Source organism: Lepisosteus platostomus, chromosome 16 (assembly GCF_059453375.1).
Source record: "Lepisosteus platostomus isolate fLepPlt1 chromosome 16, fLepPlt1.hap1, whole genome shotgun sequence".
NCBI lineage: Eukaryota > Metazoa > Chordata > Actinopteri > Semionotiformes > Lepisosteidae > Lepisosteus > Lepisosteus platostomus.
Window position 1 is genome coordinate 20616292 of NC_142626.1, and position 26154 is coordinate 20642445.

A 26154-nucleotide genomic window follows, 5' to 3' on the forward strand; every position below is an offset into this window, starting at 1 on the left:
ACATCTGTGAGTGTTCGGTGCAGAGAATTTGCATACAACCAAGTCCACCACTATACTGTTGCATAATGTCCTACAGTTTATGGTATGCATGGTTAAAAGACATTAGAAATTCTGAATTCTACTCTATCAAGTAAAGTAAAATGCAATGACTTTAAGTTAATTTAAATAACTAAAATAACCACAGTTATCAAAAACATATAGTAAACATCTAAAATGAACAACATGAATCCCTCCTCTGCAGTACAGCAGATACCTCTGGATTCTCATTCTGTTTCTTAATCAGCACACCACACTGAGAAAAGAAACTCCATAATTCAAAATACTATAGACTTTATATTTGCATTTCTCAAGTAAAATATTAAATTTTAAGAGTGGGAAACTCGTATAAGAAGCCACTCACAGATCCAGCCATTCAGAATGCATGTCGGATAATGCAGTAGACTGAAGGGCACACACCACACCCAACCACACTCCACTGTGCTATTTTAAAAATTTAAAAAAACTGCCAGGTGGCACAGTGAATGCTTAACAGTATGTAGCAGCATTTAGGCTGTTGCCAGAAAACACCTGGTTTCGAATCCTGTTAATATTGTGCCCATTGAGACAATCTTTCTCCAATTGAAGAATTTAAGCTGTATAGTGTTTAGACATTTATTCATTTTATACTGTATATTACAGTATGTTAAATTAATTAAAAAAGAAAATAGGGGTATTTTACAAAAACAAAATTACTTAGTTGGATCTATACAAATTGTCCATTATTATAGCCTGTTGTGAACGCAATATGTTTCTTTCAGGATTACATCCACATTAAAATAGTCTATATTATGTCTTAATGCAAGTTTCAGCAACAAGTAATCACGGAACAATTTTACTTTAAGTTTTGATTATAAAACATATTCCACACATACTGTTCTGTAGTGGCTTGAAAACCATACAGTATCATACTATGTATACAGTTTGTTTATATGATCACACTGCAGTTAATTGACCTGTACGCTACTGTTTTAGTGTATCTATGGATATGACTTCATGTGATTCTTTAGTTGCTTGATTCTGAAGGAATTATTCTTAGTTCAGGTATAAGTCATTTATATCTTAAACACTTGTGTCTTGAAATTTCCACCTCAGCAGTTCTGAAAGTATGTAGTTCCACTTTTGAATGTATATGCTGAACTGTCATGTCTGTTGTAATCACAAGGCATAACTGCCATATGTTCCTGTTACAAAAACAGAGGAACTTGCACAGCCAATGTCTACTACCTTTCATGGACCAGTTTTACAGACTTTACTGTACAAAAAGACCACTCTTTGTAATACTTCTTTGAGTCTAGCCTGCAAGAGCTAGGTTCCCATATGAATATGTAATAAAGAAGACACGGACACCCAAATTGCTGTCATTTGTTTGACACAACAATTCCATATTAATATTCCGCATTAACTGGATTTTAAAACTTTTTTTCACAACAATAATGACAGCACATAGAAAAGATTAAAACATTTTAGCTTTTTATAAAGTATATACTTAATATAGTTGGAATAAGCACGTCAAAACTTTTCCAAAACAATCACAGTGATGCAGAAAATGTTTATTGAAGAAGGTGGAATACAGTTGTGTATTTTATTAATTTTATATTTGTTACTGCTACCAGCCATATATTTATATTCCTAAATTAATATTATTTATGATATTTTCTATTGTCAGCTACCAACATTTCTACAATTGTGTTGCAAAATGTCATATTATATATTCCATACTAAGTGGATTTAAAGATGACAAGAAGTAGGGAAACAGATTAAATTTAAATGAAGCAATTGCTTCACTAACATCTAAGGCACCACCTAGATCACCACTTAGACCACTAACATCTAAGTGCCACCTATCGATCGTCTTTTGGCCAGTGAATCACATAATGTAACACACTACATTACAGGGGCCGCGTTTCAAAGAAATGAGGCACATTCCAAGTGGCTGCATCTGTATATGAGTTTCTGATAGAAGGATAGCTCTTTAAAGGTTGAAGCACTTGATAATATATTGCTTTGACCTCAGTGTGAGCAAAACATCCAGTTTTCAGCAAGCTGCCCTCCACCAAATGGACAGAACATTCTACTGTTGTGGTGTTTTTTAAGGTTTTAGAATATTTACAAAAACATCTCATCAAGAACTCAACACATGCACTCCATTCAGCACTCTCAGCCTACAACAGAGGTCACCTATTTCTGTTTTGAACATATTTTTATTTGTGCACTTATTTTTGTTCAGGCTCTCATTGTTGTTTGTGTTGTGTTTGTTTTTTATACACTCATTTTTGTTTTTGTGTTTTGCATTTCTGGGCCACAGTGGAAGGAAGATTGATTTACATATACTGTGTTATAATCACGTTTGTTTGCAGTGCATGCTTTGTTGTTGTAACTCATACATTATATGTTGCATATTTTGAATCTGTGTGCAAGTACAAGTTCAAGTGTTGTTTCACAATTTACTTTTCCAGATTCGAATTGTTCCTGTAAGGTTTGCCTAGACAGGGAAATGACCAGTGAAGTGGACTCTGTGCAGGAACCAACAGACTAGGAACTAAAGTAACAACCAGAAGACTAAATCAAGTGACAGTCCAAGAACAGGCTGAAATCAGAAACCGGGAAGGCACTCTGAGAAATACAACACAAAATGTGGAGGAACAAAAATACAGAGGAATCAGGAGAAAACAATGGAAAAAAGAAGAAGAATTAGACAAAGGGCTGAAACCAGACAAGAGAGGGGAAAAGGAAAGAAACAGGATGCAACAAACAGGAAAAAACAGGCAAATTACGTTCCAGAGTTTAAACAAGAGGTTACGAGACTGAGCACAAGTGAATGAGAACACTGAATATATAGAGCTGATGAAGGGAGACTTGGAGTCCCAGGTACACTGGTCAATCTGTGATTCACTAAGGCTTGACGCAGATGTGCAGCCGGGCTAGCAGCCAGTGCCTGAAGTGCCCTCTGGCAGCAGGAAGGTGGAACCGTTACAGTTCCAGAAAATTCAACCATCCCATTACAAAACACAACCATCTCTACAAGAAAGTTATAAAAAGATCAAATAAATATCACATTTTATTTTAGGATATAGTTTTCATTTTATTTGGTGTTGCTGTTCTATAAATTAGAAGTGTTCTGTTTAACTTATGCAATAAAATGTCGATAGTACTCACTTTGTGCTGATATGTATTCAGATCTCCTGGCACCTACAGAAGGAAGCCTCAGGATTACAATGTTTACAAGTTAATCTACGTAACTGTACCATAATACTTTCCTTTAAACAATTGTTAAACTGGAAAAGCTTTTGATTAAAATCATGTTGTGTGTGCACATTTCCTTTCCTTGCACAACATCTTTTCAAATATGTTCTTAAATTCTTTACAGAAACAATTTTCTAAAATGACCTGGGAATCTTGAATGGGATTATTCTTATATCCCACCACCTACTGCAAGTGCTATGCTTAGGTCATGAAGCTCTGAAGTCACACCATCTTACATGAGACTATACAGGGCACTAAAATGGACTACAAAATCTAAGGAGTACAGATGCAGCCATTCAAAATGGGTGAGGTATTTCGCTCTGCCGGAAACTATCCAGCGTCACCTTGTAAAACCGCCAGGAGGAGCTTAACCTCTCATGTACAGATGCAGCCATTCAAAGTGTGCGGTACAGACACCGCGGTACAGATACCGCAGGTATGATGACACGGGGTACCGCGGTGCGTGATTGGTTGACCGACAGGGGCACTCGTGGTCCGTTGGTCTGTCGTAGAAAGACTTACTGTAAACGTCTTTACTGTGCCCGTTGTAGATATTGAATTTTACCACTGAAGGGAAATCTTAGTAGCTGAGCATAAAAAGAATAGGAGCATACTGTAACGCGTGTGAAGGCCATAAACGATATTAATTTTGGAACGTAAACATACAGTATATAGCTGGTCTCGGTACTTTAAAGAAAAAAATACACACCGGTATTCCATTTCTCCCTAAACATTGTAAGCTTCGAAGTCTTTAACTAACGTGATACCGGAGTCAACAAGCATACTTTTAGAATTTGATTAAAAGGGAATATAATATGGAATCGCGTATCTAAAGAATTTAATAACGGTATGATTATATCCGTGTACTGCGGCAGGGCTGTGTAGGGCTGTTTCGCCTGCCTAATCATGCGAGCTGTCTTGTAGCCTACTGGTCTAGGTGCGTGACTACCAACTGGCAGGTTGTGTGTTCGAATCCAGCTGGTGCTGGACTTTTCATTTTTATTTATTTATTTTTTAATCGCGTAACATAAACATATTACCGTATGCAAACTGTACTGTATACAGTATGTATATGTATATTTAATGTCTTAACTGTGCCCGTTTAATTGAATTAAAAAAAATCATTTAACACGAACATTAAGCTGTTTACATCTTCCGCCTGAGAACAGTCACCCGTTGCTACCCAACGCAGAATGGTGATTGGCTGACACTATCTGACACCCCTCTGATTGGAGAAAAAAGACTGCTGGTCTGCTATACACACTGTGCCAGGAAGAGGATTTCTTTCTATTCAAAACGTGTATTTTAAAAGTTTAAGAAGTAAAAACCTTACAGCGTACACAGATTTCTAAACTGATCAGGATCGTTATCTTTGTCTTATGCATAATAATGTTCACCGCTCTGTCCAGCAAATTAATAATAAACTTTATTTTATATAGCGTTTTAAACGAATAAGTAATTAGATTGCTCATAAACCTAATCACTTGCCTTTTCTGTTTATTTAGGCTCAGATTTCAACTATAGATCATATTATTAATAACCATAATAACAACCAACCAACAAAAACAACCATATAAACATAATGGTGGTGCTGGACCTTCCAGTTTTATTTATTTTTTAATCGCGTAACATAAACATATTACCGTATGCAAACTGTACTGTATACAATATGTATATGTATATTTAATGTGTTAACTGTGCCCGTTTAAGTATTGAATATTCATATCTAATTTTACCACTGAAGGGAAATCTTAACATAAACATACGGTATATGGCTGGTCTCGGTACTTTAAAGAAAAAAATACACACCGGTATTCCATTTCTCCCTAAACATTGTAAGCTTCGAAGTCTTTAACTAACGTGATACCGGAGTCAACAAGCATACTTTTAGAATTTGATTAAAAGGGAATATAATATGGAATCGCATATCTCAAGAAATTAATAACGATATAATTATATTCATGTTGCAAAAGAACTGCAACGGACATAAAAACTCCCTTGCATGGTTTCATTACGACCAGAATCGGTCTTGAGATATTTTTAACTTGATTTACAGTATTTGAGAGGTATGTCTTAACACCGATACTACAGTGCTTAAGTACTGCTCACGTATATGTTTCTAGGTTTATATTATGCATTTCATACGGTCAAATTACTTTTGAGCAACTAATAAGAAGCGCGAAACGGTATGCGTTTTACTTTTGTTTTGTGCTGGGACCCGTGGATTGATTAGAGATATCAAGTACATACAAGTCATTTTTAAAATGTTGTAGTTCGTCCTGAAAAAATGTTACGAGTACATCATCTATCAACAATTACACAGGTTCTGTTTCCATATTGCGGATTTTGGTTACGTAATATTATTTTCTAGATTTCACGTTGTGAATATGATGGGATGTCTGATGGGATGTTTCTAAAAATCCATCCTCTGTAAAACGTCTTCTATAGTTGTCCTGCATATGTATTCGCTAATGAAGCTGTGTGTTCTGAGCCTGGATCTCTACATTTCTGTATGAACCAGCTTAGAGGGCTAAAGACAGCTTGTGTTTAAATTGAGTGTAAGGTAATTTATGCTTCTAAAGTCATGGTCAGTATTATTGTACTGTGCTGTACTGTGTCACATTATTTTATAGCGTTTTTATTGCGTTATTAAATACGGTGTTACTGTAGTTTACTGAGTCCCATGTCACATGGTCTGTGACTGAAACCTGTAAAACCGGTTTAATTCGTCACAGCCAGCACTCTTCAGGTGTGAGGGTCTTCTGCTCAGAATGAAACGCTAAAAAGTTTGTGTATATTCTAATGGTAGTGGGGGCGGGGTGTGTGGGAACAGGTTTGGTTGAAATCGCATTGGAGATCTATGTTCTTCACACCTGAAACATTTTCTCTGAAAGCATTTTCTTCGCAGTTTAACCGATCTTGTTACAGCATGTTACAGTTTACTATTATTAACCATATTAATTTTAAGCGCTTAATGTAAAATCTTGTAAAAATATATTTTCATTGTTCAAATATACATTAAGTCTGACTATCATATAATAAGTTAAATACAAAACTAAAGAAAAAATAGGGTTAAATATAATTCAAAATATTTTGCTAACAATGTTAACTGTTTATGAATAATAAAATGTATTAACTAAGGAGTAGGATGGCACAGTTGTTAGTATGTTTTTTATTTTGTTTCTTTTTCATAAATACAACAGTAGTACCTGATGTCTCAGTGGCTTTCAAAATTAAATTATGCATGCAAACCTGTGAACTAGAAAGATAACTAAGATATCCATCCATTATATTCCATAATATCCATGAAATATATGGCGCTGAAATACAGTATGTGTGACGCATAAAAGACACCAAGGGATTGGGTGAGCTCCCATCACAAAAAAAAAAACTGCGAACCTGCACTACAGCGACCATAGTACAGTATGGAGACCAAGGCGTTTTACGGGAAGAGACGGGGTGCTTCTGCCGCCCCAGCTTCCAAAGAGTGAAGGGTAAGCAAATACAGCAGACTTCATCTGAAATACGCGATTACAGCGCATATTACAAGGTATTATTGCCGTTTTGAATTTTAAATTCAATTATAATTATTTCTTCGTAGCCTGTTCTTCAAGAAAACACCGCACGGGCGAAACGATCTACCACCAGGACAGTAAAAAAGAAAGCGGTAAGACGGAAAAAAAGAAAAGTTTATTTTGACTTCTGTTCCGCGACTGATGAATACTACTGTAGGGAAAACCGGTTCAGGGACGCCAAATATGTAATCATAGTGGCTCTCTGAAGGCACCAGTTCTGTAGGGTTTGGGCATTTACTGAGACAATTATTAATTGTAGCAGTAAATCACAAAGTTGATTCTTTTGATGGCTTTAGAATCCAACCATGCGACATAACTCAAACAACGCGCACACACAGGTACTAATACACGAGGATACATTTATTAATACATAGAATATGCATGTAAACCTAAAAGATCTTATCGAGAGGGTTATCAGAATACAAAAGGTATATATTCAATCAGTTACAAAGTGTTACACATATCAAGAGGACATACGTTCAGTATATCATTCATTTAGACCGTTTCGTAAAGTGAACTTGGTTACAACTTCTACATTAGATACTCAAAACAAGTACATAACTCTTAGGAATTAAATTGATATCAACTGGTTGGGATAACAATTGAATTCTCGAGCTGTAATGCATTGAAGTTGAATACTCATCCAATCTCTGGGGATTCAGATCTCCTGCGGGCACAAAGAAACAGTTGCAGGCTGTTGCTGTCCAATCCGCGCTCTCTGGCTCGGTGCCAGGCTGTGCTGTGCGGCTTGCGACGGTGCTGCTGATGCTCACTGTTGGCTTTAACTAGCAAAGTTTGTGCACAGGAGAAAAGATGACTGTGGGTCCCAGCAAGTCAGGAAGAAGACCGGTTCGTTCCTGATGAAGAGCTAGTTCTGAATAGTGATTCAGCTGTCCACAGTTCCAACCTGTTTACGAGGCCTGCTGCTGGTTACTCTCTGGCAACCTCCACTCTAGACTCTTAGAACAAAGGAAAGTTCTGGCACTCGGACACACTGGCCGTTCCGTGGTTGTCCGGGCTGAGTCTCAGGATGGTCAGGAGGCGCGCTGCGAGAATGTCCTGCCCTTGGGAGCCTTCTGCTCCTGGGCCGTCCTGCCCTGGAATTCTCCTTTGAATTCCCTTTAGAACAGTCCACAGAATCCTCTCCAGAATCTTGCTGAATCTCGTTGAATCTGAATCTTGTTGAATCTGAATCTTGTTGAATCTCTCAGGCTCTCTGTGATGCCTGTTTTTACCTGGAGGAACTTCAGCTCATTGATTGGCTGAAAGTTCCATGGGCATCAGAGTCCCACGTGGGTTACTCGGCCCTACCAGTCCCTGATTGGTTGATCAAGGTGAGATATGAGTCACTTAGTCCTGACACTTAGTAATGCAGTCCAGATGTCCAACTGGCACTCCCTAGACAGATAGGCGCCAATGGATGACCATTGATCATGATAGCCAGGCTTAGCTAAGTGCATCCCCCTTTGGGAGCTGTCCTTATCAAAAGAAAACATCTTGCATGAATGGTTTCTCTGTGGCTGCACCACAGAGATGAACAGAGAAATGAGGCCTAATTTGGGAAAGCTCAGAAACACTTAATTCTGCCTTATTAATAAGCCTCACCGCTACATATCCCCCCTTTTTGAAGGCCACGAGGTCCCGAGGCATTGTTGCCTTCAAAACAAAACAATGTTAAGTGATGTCCCTTGCCATTAGAACATTAATCTTAAATGTCTACATTACTCCTCGAGAATTCATACCGGAACCAGCATTGGATACAAACAGGACGAATAACATCTGGAGTATGTATAAACACGGTAGGAGACATTATCTAAGTCTAGGAATTACACATCAGGAAGTTCACTGTCAATATCTGATACCTCTGTGGTAGATATTTGGGGAGAAGTCACTTCCTTTCTTTTGACATGCTACCTTTGACTCATTCGTGCTACCCGGAGTACATCTTGATGTGAGAGTACATCATTCAGAGTACACTGTCAGTCATGATCCAGCTACCTGGCAGTAGTGTTACAATAACAACAGTTCCTGTTCCCAGCCCCCGATAAACCACAACACCTGTGTTGGGTATCTGCTAGGGTGATTTGGAGGTTTGTTCCATTAAAGCAAACTAACTACCTGTACCTCTTCAGGGCTTACTGTTTCTTGGATTTCTATCCAATTCAATAGTGTGGCACCTGAAGGCATCCATGACCTCAAGTCTGGTCTTATATTGTCTAATTCTAGACAGTACAGTGTTAAGTTCAAGCTGTACTATGGCCTCCTCGGGAATTTGCAGGAAAACTATTGGTTAGGTAGCTGCATTGTGGTAGCTGTATCATGCCTGTCACAAGTCATGGTGACAGTTAAATGTGGTGTGCTGACCAGCCATTTACTTCCCACCTGCTCTTCATGGGGTTCATTAACCTCCCTCTGCTCGTTAGTAGCTTTACACCCTTCATTGGTGAATCATTTAGACACAGCCAATGGATAGCTTTGGTAGCCATACCCATCTCAAGATTTGGAACCGAATTCAATCTTGGATTGCCTTCTGGGTGAGCTATGAGCGATGGGGTTAATGTCACATACTCCTCTACTGAGAAGAGTGGAATCAAGTGGGTTGGGATTTGTGCCATGGCTAGACTGGCTACAGTGGCACCAAGCTCCCTTAACAGGTCTTGTGTCAACATTCTGGCCTGTTGCACACAAGCATAAACCCACTGTATAACACCAACAATCATGTCCACTGGTTGGGGAATAAGGTTTAACCCTGTTGCATAGGAAGTTGCCTGTAGGGTTTTCCCTAAGCTTTCCAACTTTTGCTGCTGTCGATACAGTCTGTCACTACCCTCTGGCATCTCTGACACCTGCCTTCTTGGGGCAGTCAGGGTGAGAGTGCCAGTAGCACACAAACCTACCAGAAAAAGCAAACGTGCAACAGTGGCGGCAGCAATCAGTCCTCCCAAAAGTCTTTTCGGGTGGCTGATCCCAGTCATCTCCTTCTGGGTGACTGTTGCCTTTCTAAGCTGGCGCAGCATGTACATGGTGTCTTCCTCAGTATGCCATGTGGCATCTTGGGCACCAACCTCCTGGAAATCTGGGGAGATCTGACGCAGCTGCTGATGCTGCTCCTCCTTTTCCAGGGCATCTGCTTTTTCAATTTGTTCATGCCTGTGCTCTAGGAACTCTGCAGGGGGTGGTGCAGCGGTGGAGCATGCCTGACCCTCGGCTGAGTGGTCATCTGGAGCACCTGAGTGATCTGGGATTGTTACCCCATTCTCACTGTTCAGGTCCACCCTGCACACTTCCTGGTTGAGGAATCCCTCTATCGGCATGTTTACAATCGTTCGCTGGGCGTGGGTGTAGGACACCTGCTCGCTCCCCCCTTCCCTCGCTAGGGGTTCAGGGAGCTGCCCCAGCAGTGGGATAGCTAGTTCACTGTCTTTGAACTTACTATCACCCACCAGGCCCATGTCAGTGCAGGCGGGGATTCTGACACCCCTCTTTGCGATGTCCTGCACTGGCAGGCGGGTGACTTGACCATCCAGCTCCAGTCTGGCTGAACCACTGTTGGTCAGACTCAGACTGACAGACTGAGCTGGTGGCTGTAAGAAAACCGGCTCGGCTTTCATTCCCTGTCCCTTCTGGGGGACTGGGTGTGTTGGCAACCCTGCCGTTGAGGCAGGAACAATCAGGTCAGTCTCACTCACTACCTGGTAGTTGTGAGAAATCATGTTACCTGACTGCAGGTTCCCTGGGTCACAGCAGAGGGAATCAGCATCTGGGATCTGGTGTGTCCACAGTGCAGTAGTCTCAGCATCCAGCTGGACCTCCTGTCTAACCTGTGAATGTTGCACCAGGGGCACCTGGCGGTAGCCCTGCGACAGCTGCTCAAGCAGATCCTCACTAATAGAGGACCTCTCAGGGCTAAGGGTGAGGGCTACATCACCAACCTGCTCTCCTGCCATCTGGATCCCTTCCACCACCGCAGGGTGGTGGTCCTGACCCCTCTTGGGTGCCAGGGTGCACAGGGAAAGCTCCTTTTCATCGCCAGGTGGGGAGATCTGCTCCTCTTTAGGGACGTAAAAGGTGTGTGCTTTACCTGGTGGATCAGGCGGCTGCTTGGAGCACCGCTCCTGTGGCATGGAGGCTGTTGTGACCTCAGCCGGGACATGACTTCCCTGTATATTTGGGGAACAAGAAAATATTTGTATTTCTTGTCCAGAGGGAACAGAAGGAATCTCCACATAGGCTTCTGTGTTCGGTGGGCACTGTGTGAGCACAGTCTGCCTCTTGGCCCCCCTTTCCTTCTGTACAGAAGGCTTAGGAGCCTTGACCTGTTTCCACACTTTGCCTTTCTGGCGATCCACCAAAGGTTCCTCTCTGAGTCGCATGCCCTTTTCTTTTTCTACCCGTTTGAGCTTGCCGTGTGACATCAAACACCTTTCAACCTCAGTGTCAATCAGTGTCTCACTGGGTAAGACATCTCCCATGGCAGCCTTGAGGTAAAAGCTTCTTGCTTTTCCTCTGCGTTTTACTGCCTGCTCTGTGACTTCAGGGGTGGAGTCAGCACTCGCTTGGGAGTGACTGACCTCATCCAGGCAGGAACCCTTCCGCTCAATCAGATAGACTGAGGGAGGGAGAGGGGGCGGGTCTCCGCCTCCTCCATTGGAGAGTAAGAGCTCATTCACGCTTCCGGCAGCCTTGGGGAGCGGTTGTCCCTGTCCTAATAAAGCTTGTTCAAGCCTGGCCAGGCGGGCGGCTACTGAATCCTTTTGTTCAGCTTTATCTAGCCCTTTCCCTCCCCCGGTGTTCTCGTGGCACTTAGGACGCTGGGTGCGGTCCTGTGTGAGTGCTTTGGAACGGGGCTTAGCCAGCTCAGGAGCCTGTGCTCCTTCGAGCAGGGGGGAGTTAACCCTCCTGGCTCTGACGGCGAACACAGTCGCTTTAACAGCTTTTTGCTCAGAGCGACTTTGGACATCATACTCCCAGGCTTTCTGCACGAATCTCTTAATATCAGTCATTTTCATGGTCTGTGCATCTATATGCATTAAGATCATCTTTCTGACTGATGGGTGGAGATTCGCAATGAATAAACCCTTGAAATGTGTGTTCTCTTCGCAACCCTCATCATTTCGCCCTGCAAAATAAGTTCGTCTAAGTCTCTCGTAATATTCGCGAGGGGACTCTGCTCTCTCGTGCTTAATGTTAAGAGCGGCGGCTATCGCAGCAGTCGGGTCAGTAAACGCACTGTATTCTTCGATAAGTGCTTGACATAGCTGCTCAAAGTCATTACAGACTTCTTTCATCTGCCTAGCCATCCACTCATGTACAGCTCTGCTGGTAGTTTTCCTGACCAGAAACACTTTCTCCTGTTCTGTGGCGTTTGGCAGGTACTGCAGGTTATACCTGAGGTCTTGAATATAACTCTCGATATTATTCTCTGACACTGCGGGGTCAAATCTCTCTATGTCCTTCGCTAGCTCTCTCAGAGAATGGAGATTTATCCTTCTAGCTTCTCCGCTGACGGAGATATGGAAGAGATCGTGGTCAGACTTGTCGCTGCTAGAGAGAGTGCTTAATAGCGACTCGAATTCAGACCTTTTAGCAACCATCGTTAAACTTAAAGAGTATTACTTTTAAGTACGAAATCACAATTTTACCACAGAAAACCACAAGATCAAGTATGCAATCAACCCGGTAGATCGCAAAAGATCACAAAACAATCAAGCACTGCTTAAAGAGCAAGGGGAACTTTTCTTTCGGCTTTCAGCACACTGTATTGTCGTGTATGAAACCCGCGGCGTTTTATATTGAATTATTCCGCTTGGTTGACTCATTTCAGTCTTGCCACACCCGTGCCAGGGACGCCAAATAAATGTAGGGAAAACCGGTTCAGGGACGCCAAATATGTAATCATAGTGGCTCTCTGAAGGCACCAGTTCTGTAGGGTTTGGGCATTTACTGAGACAATTATTAATTGTAGCAGTAAATCACAAAGTTGATTCTTTTGATGGCTTTAGAATCCAACCATGCGACATAACTCAAACAACGCGCACACACAGGTACTAATACACGAGGATACATTTATTAATACATAGAATATGCATGTAAACCTAAAAGATCTTATCGAGAGGGTTATCAGAATACAAAAGGTATATATTCAATCAGTTACAAAGTGTTACAAATATCAAGAGGACATACGTTCAGTATATCATTCATTTAGACCGTTTCGTAAAGTGAACTTGGTTACAACTTCTACATTAGATACTCAAAACAAGTACATAACTCTTAGGAATTAAATTGATATCAACTGGTTGGGATAACAATTGAATTCTCGAGCTGTAATGCATTGAAGTTGAATACTCATCCAATCTCTGGGGATTCAGATCTCCTGCGGGCACAAAGAAACAGTTGCAGGCTGTTGCTGTCCAATCCGCGCTCTCTGGCTCGGTGCCAGGCTGTGCTGTGCGGCTTGCGACGGTGCTGCTGATGCTCACTGTTGGCTTTAACTAGCAAAGTTTGTGCACAGGAGAAAAGATGACTGTGGGTCCCAGCAAGTCAGGAAGAAGACCGGTTCGTTCCTGATGAAGAGCTAGTTCTGAATAGTGATTCAGCTGTCCACAGTTCCAACCTGTTTACGAGGCCTGCTGCTGGTTACTCTCTGGCAACCTCCACTCTAGACTCTTAGAACAAAGGAAAGTTCTGGCACTCGGACACACTGGCCGTTCCGTGGTTGTCTGGGCTGAGTCTCAGGATGGTCAGGAGGCGCGCTGCGAGAATGTCCTGCCCTTGGGAGCCTTCTGCTCCTGGGCCGTCCTGCCCTGGAATTCTCCTTTGAATTCCCTTTAGAACAGTCCACAGAATCCTCTCCAGAATCTTGCTGAATCTCGTTGAATCTGAATCTTGTTGAATCTGAATCTTGTTGAATCTCTCAGGCTCTCTGTGATGCCTGTTTTTACCTGGAGGAACTTCAGCTCATTGATTGGCTGAAAGTTCCATGGGCATCAGAGTCCCACGTGGGTTACTCGGCCCTACCAGTCCCTGATTGGTTGATCAAGGTGAGATATGAGTCACTTAGTCCTGACACTTAGTAATGCAGTCCAGATGTCCAACTGGCACTCCCTAGACAGATAGGCGCCAATGGATGACCATTGATCATGATAGCCAGGCTTAGCTAAGTGCATCCCCCTTTGGGAGCTGTCCTTATCAAAAGAAAACATCTTGCATGAATGGTTTCTCTGTGGCTGCACCACAGAGATGAACAGAGAAATGAGGCCTAATTTGGGAAAGCTCAGAAACACTTAATTCTGCCTTATTAATAAGCCTCACCGCTACACTACTGTGTGACTTTATTTCTTACATGAATTATGTTATTTTGCCACAGGCCGTGGGTCTCTGCTCTCGGCCACTGGCCAGGGTGCCAACCTGTAGAAGCAGCACCTGTATGGAGACATTTCGGCAGCAGCGGGAGCATTACGATGCATTACTGGGGAGGATTGGGAGGCTAGAGTTCCAGCAGTCAAACAGTTGAGCAGCTGTCTCCCGAAAAGTGCCTCTCCCCGCCGCGCAGGCTGCAATGCCTGGCGGAAGCTCTGCCCCCCGCAGAGCACACACCGCCTCAGGACACTCCATCCCGGCCTCTCAGTTCACCACCGCGCAGGAATCTGTTGATGCTGTCCCCGCCGGCTATCTCCCCCCAGGAAGCACAGCGGAATTCCCAGATGCCAGTGGGACGAATAATTCTCCCAGATGTCCAACTGCTACCCATCACCCAGGAGATGGAGGGGGGGTTGTACTTGCAGTGCATCGGCATAGACGGCAAAGCAAGAGCCGACCGCTACGCCGCCCTCGTGTTTCGAAATCTTGTGACTTTTGAAATTTACTGGGGGTGGACCACGTCTGTAAATTTCGATGGGTCCAGAGGCAAAAGTGCCTTGCCTTGCAATCTCCGGGAAACCATTAGTACGATGGTGAATCGGAGATTCTCAACCCTTGCTGTGTACGACTGGAAAAGAATTCGTGATCGGATCAACGAAATGCTTCGTAGGAGGAGGCGGTCTTTTCCTCTTGTCTAACAGTCTGTCCACAAACAAAACATTCCTGTTAGACAAGAGGATTTGAAAAAAAACAATTTTGTCAATGAAAACCGGTGTGTGTGTCTCTCCCTGCTGGATGTCCCTCTCACAAACTGCTGAATGAACAAAATAATTTTATTGAAAACGAGTTTGCGATTGTCTGGTCTTTAAATTCTTGAGATACGTGATTCCATATTATATTCCCTTTTAATCAAATTCTAAAAGTATGCTTCTTGACTCCGGTATCGCGTTAGTTAAAGACTTTGATGCTTAAAATGTTTAGGGAGAAATGGAATACTGGTGTGTATGTTTTCTTTAAAGTACCGAGACCAGCCAAAATTAATATCGTTTATGGGCTTCACACGCGTTGCAGTATGCTCAGGCACTAAGTAAAAGGAGATGCTTCGTATTGCTTGACTAATTTTAAAAACTAAGTTATAAATGCAGACGCTCCCTCGATGCGCTGCTCTGGTGCGTCGGCTCCTACACAGTGCCTGTCTGCCGTAAGCGTTACAATATACTAAATACTAAATACTAAAGCCAATACTGGCTCAATGGGCTTTGACGTGCTAATGCGTTGGTTTAACAGTCCGGGTGTGGCAGGCTTCCAATGTCAACTCGACTCGATTGGAAGACAATGAACGTATTTTAGCCCTAAATGAATTAATAGCAAACATGGTTTACATAAAATACATTTTTCCAAGAAAGTTTATAATAATACGATCTATAGTTGAAATCTGAGCCTAAATATAAAGGAAAAGCATTTTCAGAGAGCAATCACATTGTGTTTATGTAAAAAAAGCCATTAGGTTTATGAGCAATCTAATTACCTATTCGCTTAAAACGCTATATAAAATAAAGTTTATTTAGAGATGAATGATCAGTGTTGCAGTTTAAATAATTTTTGTAGGAGGGCTTGGACAGATTCCAAGTGCATTTTTGCAATTTACGTTGCATTGTCCAATGTTCTGTTGTAATACAGGCTAGAATACAGTTAGTCTAAACTTTATCAGCTTATTTAAAATAAATTTTTTGAATCCCCGGCGGAACACACTCCATAGGAATCAGCGCTTTTATACAGTATATCGCCTTTAAACACATATATTTAAACACGCGTTTACGATTTATATCAAAACGCGATTCAAATCAATATAAATGTATATTTTATAACGCATAGGTGACTATTCATTGTTATTAAAAAGACTTAAATTCGATCATGTCGTGATATTTAGAAATATCAATTTGTTTGGTGCGAGTGAGGTTTTATTTAATCTCTGACCAAGGGAAACGTTTCATTTTTTCAAGAAATGTTTGTTAAAAAATAAAGTCATAGTTCCATGGGATTCAATCACAGACCATGTGACATGGGAGTCAGGAAACTAACACACAGCGCCACCGGATTTAATAACGCAATAAAAACGCTATAAAATAATATGACTAGGCACAGAAAAAGTTTACAGCACAGTACAATAATAAATGCTGACCATGACTTTAGAAGCATAAATTACCTTACACTCAATTTAAACACAAGCTGTCTTTCTATATGAACCTTTAAGCTGGTTCATACAGAAAATGTAGAAATGCATTAGCCTGATTATGATTAAAAAACACATAATTAAACATGCGTTTGTGATTTAAATCAGAACACGATTTAAATCAATATAAATGTTTATATTGTAACGCATACTGTCCAGCCTCCATTTCTCTATAAAAATTTACTCTGTTGCACACACACACACAATAGAAGCAGGAACCGGTGTCAGAAGGGAAGAAGGTGACTATTCATTGTTATCAAAAATGATTAGAATCGATCATGTTGCGATATTTTGAAATATAAAAGTCAATTGATTGTCCATAATATCGCTATTCTATTTTTTCGAAGAAATGTTTGTTAAAAGAAAAGTCGAGTACCAGCTGGATTCGACACACAACCTGTGCGTTGTTAGTCACGCACGTAGACCAGTAGGCTACAAGCCAACTCGCATGAACAGGGAGGCGAAACAGCCCTACACAGCCCTGTCGCAGTACACGAATATAATCATACCGTTATTAAATTCTTTAGATACGCGATTCCATATTATATTCCCTATTAATCAAATTCTGAAAGTATGCTTGTTGACTCCAGTATCACGTTAATTGAAGACTTCAAAGCTTAAAATGTTTAGGGAGAAATGGAATACTGGTGTGTATTTTTTTCTTTAAAGTACCAAGACCAGCTATATACTGTATGTTTATGTTCCAAAATTAATATCGTTTATGGCCTTCACACGCGTTACAGTATGCTCCTATTCTTTTTATGCTTAGCAACTAAGATTTCCCTTCAGTGGTAAAATTCAATATCTACAACGGGCACAGTAAAGACGTTTACAGTAAGTCTTTCTACGACAGACCAACGGACCACGAGTGCCCCTGTCGGTCAACCAATCACGTACCGCGGTACCCAGCGTCATCTTGCGTCATGATACGCGACACTGCAGCCAATTACCTGCGGTACATGTCTGTACCGCGCACTTTTAATGGCTGCATCTGTACATAATAAAAGCTAAGCATTGCTTTTCTGCCTATGGAAATACAAATGCAAATATCAAGTGGTAGTGTTGATATTTCAGAACATATAATTATTATAGAATAGTTCAGGTGGGTAGCTGCCTCAGCATGCATAGTCTTCCAAGGAACAAGTAATAGGTTTATTCCATGTTGAAGAGAGAAGAGAGAAAACACAACGTTTTGGCTGTGAAGCCTTCTTCAGGTGTGTGTAATTTGAGCCTAGAGAGGACTGAAAAAGATAGCTTAGATTCCTACAGTATGTTGAGGTATCAGCAGCCTAGAACAAAAACTAGTATTTGTACATTTTACACATTTCCTATAAAAAAACAAGAAGGTTAAGAGACTGTGATAAACTAGAAAGAAGAATTTTTCGTGTTGTCACCAATGTTTTTTATTTAAGGTTTTCCTTAGACTTCATGTGTGACTAAAGCTCTATAATCCAGGTTTCACAGGTTAAAGTAGAGTTCAACCCAGATTTCCCAAGATCTGGCACACAACTGGCTGAGCACTGGGTGAGATTAGTCATCCCTCCTTGACAAGGAGTAATGACTAATCCCCCAAAAGCGTCTGTTGACTTCTGTCTACACAGCAACTCCCTCTGACCCCCTAGTTTTTGCTGTCCTGTGGTGCTTTAGGCTGTAGTTGAGGGACACACTTCTCTTACAACAGGCGCTAAACCTCTTGTATGGGGCTTTGGTTCCTGTGATGTATTAGAGACAAGTGGCTCAAGGGGGTCTGCCAAAACTTTCCAATTCTCCCCTGCAGGACGAGGAAACAGGAAAAAACATTTTTTATACAGTGACCTCCAGAATTATTTACACCCTTGGTAAAGATGAGCAAAAAAGCTATGGAAAAACGTCTTTCTTGTTTATCAGCTTGATCTTACATTGAAAATATGAGAGAAATCTAACCTTTCAGTGAGGTAAAATTATTCAAAGAAATAAATCCTTATAAAAAAATAAACATTTTTCTCAAAAACGTATGTGCCACATTTAGTACTTTGTGCATCCTCCCTTTGCCAAGATAACAGCACTGGATGAGGTGGGAGAATACATACTGTATGGGATGGGATGGCCACTGCAAAAGCTTGATTCTGTGGTCAGTGAACCATTTTTATGTGGATTTGGAGGTATGTTTTGGGTCATTGTCCCACTGGAAGATCCAACCACTTCCTAGTCTTAGCCTCCTGGCAGAGGCAGCCAGACTTTGATCTAAAATCTCCTGGTATTTGATGGAGTCCATGATGCCATGTATCCTAACAAGATTCCCAGGGCCTTTGGAAGAAAAGCATCCCCACAACATTACAGATCCACCACCATACTTCACAGTGGGGATTATGTCCTTTTCTGCATTGTTTGCCTTGGCCACACCTCCCCCCGACCACCAGCACACGATGGACACCTCCCCGTTTCATTCCCATATCCTGCATGCTTTTTTCCCCTTTGTTTTCCCCACTGTTCGTTACATGCCTAGGGTCAAAATACACTTGCATCCTCTTCCATGCAGGTTCATCACAGTAAGTTGTTTTAAACTTCTTAATTATTGCCCTAATAGTGGAGATGGGTATTTTCAGGTGTGAAGCTATTTTTTATTAAAAAAAGGTCAACAACCTTTTGTCTCATTTAATTTATGTATTCTCTGATCTTCCCCATGTTGATGGATGACTAAGGGTGTTTGGCCTGCGTGTCACCTCATATTTATACAGTACTCTAGTGAAACAGGAAGTCATGGATGACCACTTAAGAGTTCCTACTCAGGAAGTAAGACTCAGGTGTGCTTAAAAAGGTAAAATATGAACGGGAATATGTCAATTAGATTTTATTCATAGGAATTTCTAGGATTTTTTTAGAAAAATGTTGTTGTAAATTGCAAATGGGATAGGTATATTTAAAAAAAATATTCTAAATAAAAAAATCAATAAAATCATGAATTATCATTCACCATGAATTTATCAACTATTCTGTATGCATCATAGATATGTATGAAAAACAAATATTAATTTATTTTAAAAATGAGCTGTTTACCCTACATCTCTCTCTTACCTGATGTTTTTTTCTTCCAGATGACAACTGCCATAATTATAAAAAGAACTACCAAAGCTCCACCAACAGCAGGAATTACAGTGTTTTGACCAGCATCTGGAACTGAAAGCAGAGAATATTAGATCAGTAATCCTTCAGCAGATATCAGATTCTGTTTATAAGACACAAGTTACCCATAGTACTTTTGTTTGTAGTGTACCATCTTTTTTACAATGCATTAATAGTAAGACCTTTCTATTATACAGCTGTCCTGTGATCTAGCATGAATTTGAAGTAAATAACATTTAAAGTACAAGTACATTAAAAAGATTATATATGTTTAAAGGCCATTGTACCCTTACAGCCTTGCTGGTAATCTCAATTAGCAGTAAACAAGTATCTCATCCAGTTGTTTCTTGAAAGAAGCCTGGGTATGAGCTTCAACAACATGGCTAAGCAGCTCATTCTATACTCGCAACGGGGATATGTTTTACCCATGTTACTCTTCTGATCTTTATCAATGATTAACATTGTCATAGTTAGGAAACTAATCAAATTTGCAGATAATACAAAAAACAAGGAAAATACCAAACATTGAAATGGAGGAAAAGAAAATACAAATACAAATTCATGGACTGGACAGACTTATGGCCAATGAAACTAAATATTGCTTAACTTCGATTAAACATTGGCAAGTGCGCACAGATCCACACAATGTGGAGAAAGAAATTAACTACAGGTGCTCTAAAGAATACAATCTCATCTATGAAGCATGATAGAGGTAATTTCGTACATGGCTTCATTAGAAACTCACTGGCCTTCATTGATGATGTAAGTAATGATGACAGCAACAGAATGCAATCTGAAATTGACAGAAACATGTTGTCTGCTTTTATAGAAGGAAATGTGTGGTGCTTCACTTTGCAGCAGTGACCCAAAACACGTGGCCAAGTCATTCTCCAGATTTCAATCCAATTAAGCAAGCATTTCATTTCCTTACAAATGTTTCTTCTTTGATATGATGATCCAACAATCTCATACAGCTATTTTAATATAAGTGTACAACATGTTTAAGTAGCATATTTCATAGTCTAAAAATTGTTTAGAATCGTTTTACACACACTTCCACATAGTTTCAATTTGTGTCTTATGCTTTTTGTTTCAGTGTTCTGAAGAATTGACTTTGTGATTATATATTCTGTAACTGTTCAGATTAAATTAATCACAATAAATTTAGACATCAGGCTTTGAAGAAATCAGCCAGAGGAGTGGATTTCCACAGAATATGGGATCTGTGAAAAATGTTTAAAAGTTTAAAGAAATTCTGCTACTACACCAGCTAATGAGCCATCAAGGATAAAGTAACATATATTTGAGACAATAATGGGAAACTCGTAAACAATTAAAGGAAAGTGATTGGTGTACTAAATTAATATTTGACTCAGGTGTTCACTAAGAAGTCAGCAGCTGGTTCCTCACTCACCTTCAAGGAATTCTAACAATTGATATTTTCAGAAATATTCTCCGATAGCCATACTGTCTGCCAAGGCAATGCCAGTTAAACATATGGTTGCCAGTCTTCAAAGACATACCAGACATACATCAGAATCAATTTCACAGCACATTTTTTTCTTAATACCTGCAAGTTCCTGATCTTTTCTGCATTGGTAATTTTGGAGTACTGCTTGCTTCTTCTTTTTGGACATATGTTTGCATATGTTATGGCCAGGATTTGGATTAGCCAAATGCGTCGATCTAAATTTCACTATACCATGAATATTAAATAGCCTCAAATACATATAACTCAATAGTCCTTAAAATAGAAGAATTTTAAAGTATAGTATAGTAAAATAGAAGATATTTGATGTTTGTGAATATCAGTGAAGGGGGGCCCTTTGCCCCAGCTGTCCTAAATCATCATAATTCCTGATGTCATTGTTTGAAGCTACATATAAATATATTCCAGTCCCTGGGTACTACAATAAATAATAATAATAAAATATATATATTATATAAAATAAAACATAAAATATGAAGATGAGTGAGGAACCTGCCTAGAGACATGACAAGGCATTTCTCAACAACATAGAATCAATGGAAAAACTCAAATTCCACATTAACTGTGGATGACCTACTCCTGAGCTTCTTTACAATAGCAATAACATGCTTAATGTCAAAAAGAAGGGTGAGGTTAGAAGAAAATGATCAAAAAAACGTTCCAGTATTCCAATATGGTCTTATTTAGAATAATATGATTCTCAACAATATGGTGTTTTATGTCACCTGACGTTATTGGCAGTAACTTTACTGTATTTGTCCAAAAAGTTGAAGGTCTTCTGGAGATTACAACTTGTCATAGAAGGAGAGCATGTGCTTTCAGTTTACCAAATCTAAATCCTACAACTGATCGTCTGCTTTGCAATGAAGTGAATGTTACATTCTGATAGAAGGAAGAAATTTACAGTTTATACAGAATCTGTTGTATTTTAGCAAGAGTTTCAGTCTTTGGTTCATATAGATCATATAATCTTTCTGTTGCCTTTTACCAGACATTAACAGCTTAGGCCTCTCTGTGTAAAGAAGTAGTACAGCAGAATGGAGCGTCTGTGATAAGCAAAATAAGCAACATATCCCAAGTAGGTAACTAAGACAAGGACATTGTAAGGCTCCATTCTCAATCTTCCTATGATGAAAAGTCCAACATGGCCTCTCTCAGTCTGGTAACAAAAAAGTGAGAAATTCACACAGCTTTGTCCCAGAGCTTTCTTGAAAGCTTCTCTATGTTAATCAAAACTGAATAACCTAGCAGAGAGAACCTATAGGAACTGCTGAAATTATCCTGAAATTATGTAATTACCTACAAATTAACACATTTTGATTTCGAAGGTCATTTGTTGCTTTTCAGCTAAATTAGGACTGTCATTACAAAAGAATGTTTTAAAGATATATATATTTTTTTTTACAAGTTCTGAAATTAATCACCCGGCAGAGGGAGTGTGTATAGTTAAATATTAGGATACATACTGTAGCTAAAGACAAGGAATTTTAATTTAAGGGATATTATCTTGTAATTGTCTAATGGTTTTTCATGTATATACTGTAGTTTTCCATTTTATAGTTCAAGAACATCATTTCTCCTTTGCACTTAGTTTAATTTAATAATTCATAAGTGTTTTTCTCTTACCCCACTCAAAACTCTTTTTGTTATCCAGACTGCTGTGATCTACCTGGCAGGAATATGTATGTTTCTCTGGTCCTCGGAACTAACTGTCAGGGTTTTTCGCACCTGGTAGGTTCCATCTCCATTGGGTAGCACCTCCTGGCTCCATACACCCTCTTCAAGCAGATAATCTCCATCTCTAATCCAGTTCACTTCAATCTCTCTGGGGTAGAATCCTGTTACGTGACAAATGATGTCGTGTCCCACAGACTTCCTCTCTATCAGCATGACTTTAGGGCAGACTGGAGAAGAGAAATATTAGTGTGGTTAGTTTTTCCAGTATGATTTTTTTAATGTAGGGTGGCATAATGGTACAGTGGCCAGTACCATGATCTAATAATAATAATACCAATAATTTTGCATTCCTTACCTAACAGCATCAACTGGTTAACATACAGTAGGTCTTGAGCCCATGGATAACACTCAGCTCTTAAATAGTCAAAAGAGATGTATATTTGATGTAATTGGCCATGTAAAATATGAGTGTCTAATATACTGACTATTCATCAGAAATTAATAATGTATTAAGAGCTGTTACTATACATTTTTTAACTATTGTATTCAACATTCGATATTCAATATTCAATATTGGACCTATCCCAGCAAGCAAAAGACACTAGGACACTATTCTATTTATTAATATAATTTATGAAAATGTCAACATAGTATATGTATTTATTATATTTTATTATTGTAGAGTCATTATTTTGCTCATGAGGCAATTTGTTAATCGTACAGCTTTTGCATTAGCTAAGAATCAAACCAGGGCCTCTGGCATGACAGTCATGAATTCTGCCACAGAACCACTAATGTGTCGCTTGCGAAATTAAAAACTCCAAGTGTAGCCCTTTCCATTTTTTACAAGTTTCATTTTCTGTTTTCTATTACAAGGTGCAAAGTGATAATACGCTAGCTGGCAGCTAGTGCTCCTGAAAAATGAAGTTAAAATGAGCATCTTAAAACTTTTTGAACATACTGTAACTATTTCAGGTGGGTAGCTGCGTCAGCATGCGTAGGCTGCAAAGGAACAAGTAATAGGTTTATTCCATGCTGAAAAAAAGAAGAAAGAGAACACAACGTTTCGGCCGTATTTCACCTATACTGTAACTATACCAAGTGACCAGGTTAAAGAGTTTGATACAAAAGAGTTTATGAAAAGGTGGAATACTGCTGTGAACCTTAATTTTTATTTTCACCTATATAAACACATAGTTTAATTCAGAAATCTATATTATTAATGAGATTCAGAAACATTATTATACACTATTTTTAATTTTAGCTACAGATCTAGCCATTCAGAATGCGTGAGAGATAATGCACTATTTTGTAGCGCACCTGTTGCCTTTTACCACAGCTTTTTAAAAATCTTAAGTTCTGGGACTGCATTGCTATGTAAAACCGCCAGGTGGCGCAGTGAAAGCTTAACATGGTGTGTAGGAGCATTTGGACTGTTGCCAAAAAATGTCTGGTTTCGAATTCCAGTCAATGCTGACAATCTTTTTAAATTATAGAATATAAGTTGTATACTGTTTAGACTTTTATTAATTTAAACTGTATACAGTATTTTAAAATGTTGAATTAATTAAAAAAGAGAGTGACATTAAAAAAACAACATTACTCACTTGGATATACAGTATGAAAAACGGGTTATTATTGTACTGTGCGGGTATACTGTGGTAAAACGCGGTGAGTGTGTCACAGTATAACACGTCATTACACAGTTTACACTATAATACTGTTTAATACTGCTTTTACTGCAAGTAAGATAATAGTATCCGGAATTACCGCCGGGAGAAGCTAATAAAGCTCAACCTCTCATGTACAGCGTTTGAGCTGTCGCCATCAAAGTCTTTACCGAAGATATTACTAATAGTATTAATAATGAATGACCTTGGACAAGCTGTAAACTCAAAGTATTACCGGGGTCCCCATTCTTTATAACTGTCTTTGTTAACGAAAATACTTTATTTTTTCATTGACAATAAAAAAACAACACAGCATTTCGTTGATCCGATCACGCATTTGTTTCCAATCATACAAAGTAATTATTGAAAATCTCCGATTTACCATGCCTTTCACATGCTCATAAAAGATATTAATTTAGGAACATAAACATATTACTGTATGTATATTGTACTGTATATGGCTGGTCTTGGTATTTTAAAGAAAAAATACACACCAGTATTCCATTTCTCCCTAAACATTTTAAGCATCAAAGTCTTACATGTGGTTATTTCGGAAACGTTTTTATGTGCTCCTTGCTCCTTCTGACCATGTTATACGTTTATACAGTATACAGTACTTTGTGAGAAAAGTGATAGTTTTAAGCTTTTCTATGAATAAGCTCGATACCAGGGTAAACAAGCATACTTTTAGAATTTGATCATAATATAATATGGAATCGCTTATCTAAAGAAATTAATAATGATATAATTATATTTATTTTTTATTTATTTATTTTTAATACATTTTAGAAAAGTGTTATCTATACTAAAAAGCTGTATTTATTTAACACCACTTGATATTTATATTAATATAGATTAGAATTCAAGTTGATACTGTTTAGACTTTTAATTATTTTAAACTGTATTACAGCATTGTACACATGCTTAAAAGAGAAAAGAGAAAACGCAACTTTTTGGCTGTGAAGTCTTCTTCTGGTGTGAGGGTCAGCTCAAAATGAAACGTGAAAATGTAATGTAGGCTCTGAACTGGTTCAACTATGGGCTTGCTTGAGGTCACTGCCTGAATGCTGCTAAACTAAAAATTAGACAAAAGAAGAGAAGAGGCTCTGGTGAAATTTCTCTGTGAACTGAAGAGTTAAAGTGTAAAGTGTCTCCTTCTTTTAACGGGAAGAGACGTGGTGCTTTAAACAAGAGAGTGTGGCGTTACTTTTTGTCAATGAAAAAGTGTGTGTGTGTGTCTCTCTATGAAATGCCTCTCCCTGTTCAATCCATTGGAAAAAAGAAAAGCGTCTGATGGTCATAAACAATATTTATTTAGGAACAGCGAGATATTTTTTAACTTCACTGCATTGGAGAGAATACCATAGCGCATTTGTTTTTTAACTCCCTGATGGAAACGGGCTTACATGAGAATCAGTATACTGTAGCTTGTGGGAAATACATTTTTCTTGCATTAAAGTTTAACCCGTCCAGAGCGCCCTAAATTACAAACTCCAAGCATTTCATTTTGAGCTGAAGACCCTCACAAGTGAAGAACGATTCACGGCCGAAACATTGCAGTATTGTATTGTAGTAAATATTTATATTATTATATCTAATTTTTAATTTCTTTTTTTTAAATGAAAAAAATCATTTGCCCAGCCAAAGAGAGGGGGTCTGCTCTCATTGACAGCTGACACCCCTCCATACACTCAAGTGAAAAATTAATAACGCCAATGTAAATATCGTATTTACAATTTGTTAATAATAAAAATGTTAAGTTCTCTA

General features: G+C 39.3%; 1 pseudogene across 1 annotated transcript in view; it reads right to left on the reverse strand.

Moving 5' to 3' along the window:
* The window catches only part of LOC148647016 (major histocompatibility complex class I-related protein 1-like), a 93952-nt pseudogene that overhangs the window by 15940 nt on the left and 51858 nt on the right, over positions 1-26154 (reverse strand). Inside the window, exons 4-6 of the transcript XR_015927792.1 lie at positions 22667-22944; positions 19504-19605; positions 3196-3228 (exon numbers count right to left, since the gene is read on the reverse strand). The product of XR_015927792.1 is annotated as a major histocompatibility complex class I-related protein 1-like (transcript). The remainder of the gene's footprint in view (positions 1-3195; positions 3229-19503; positions 19606-22666; positions 22945-26154) is intronic.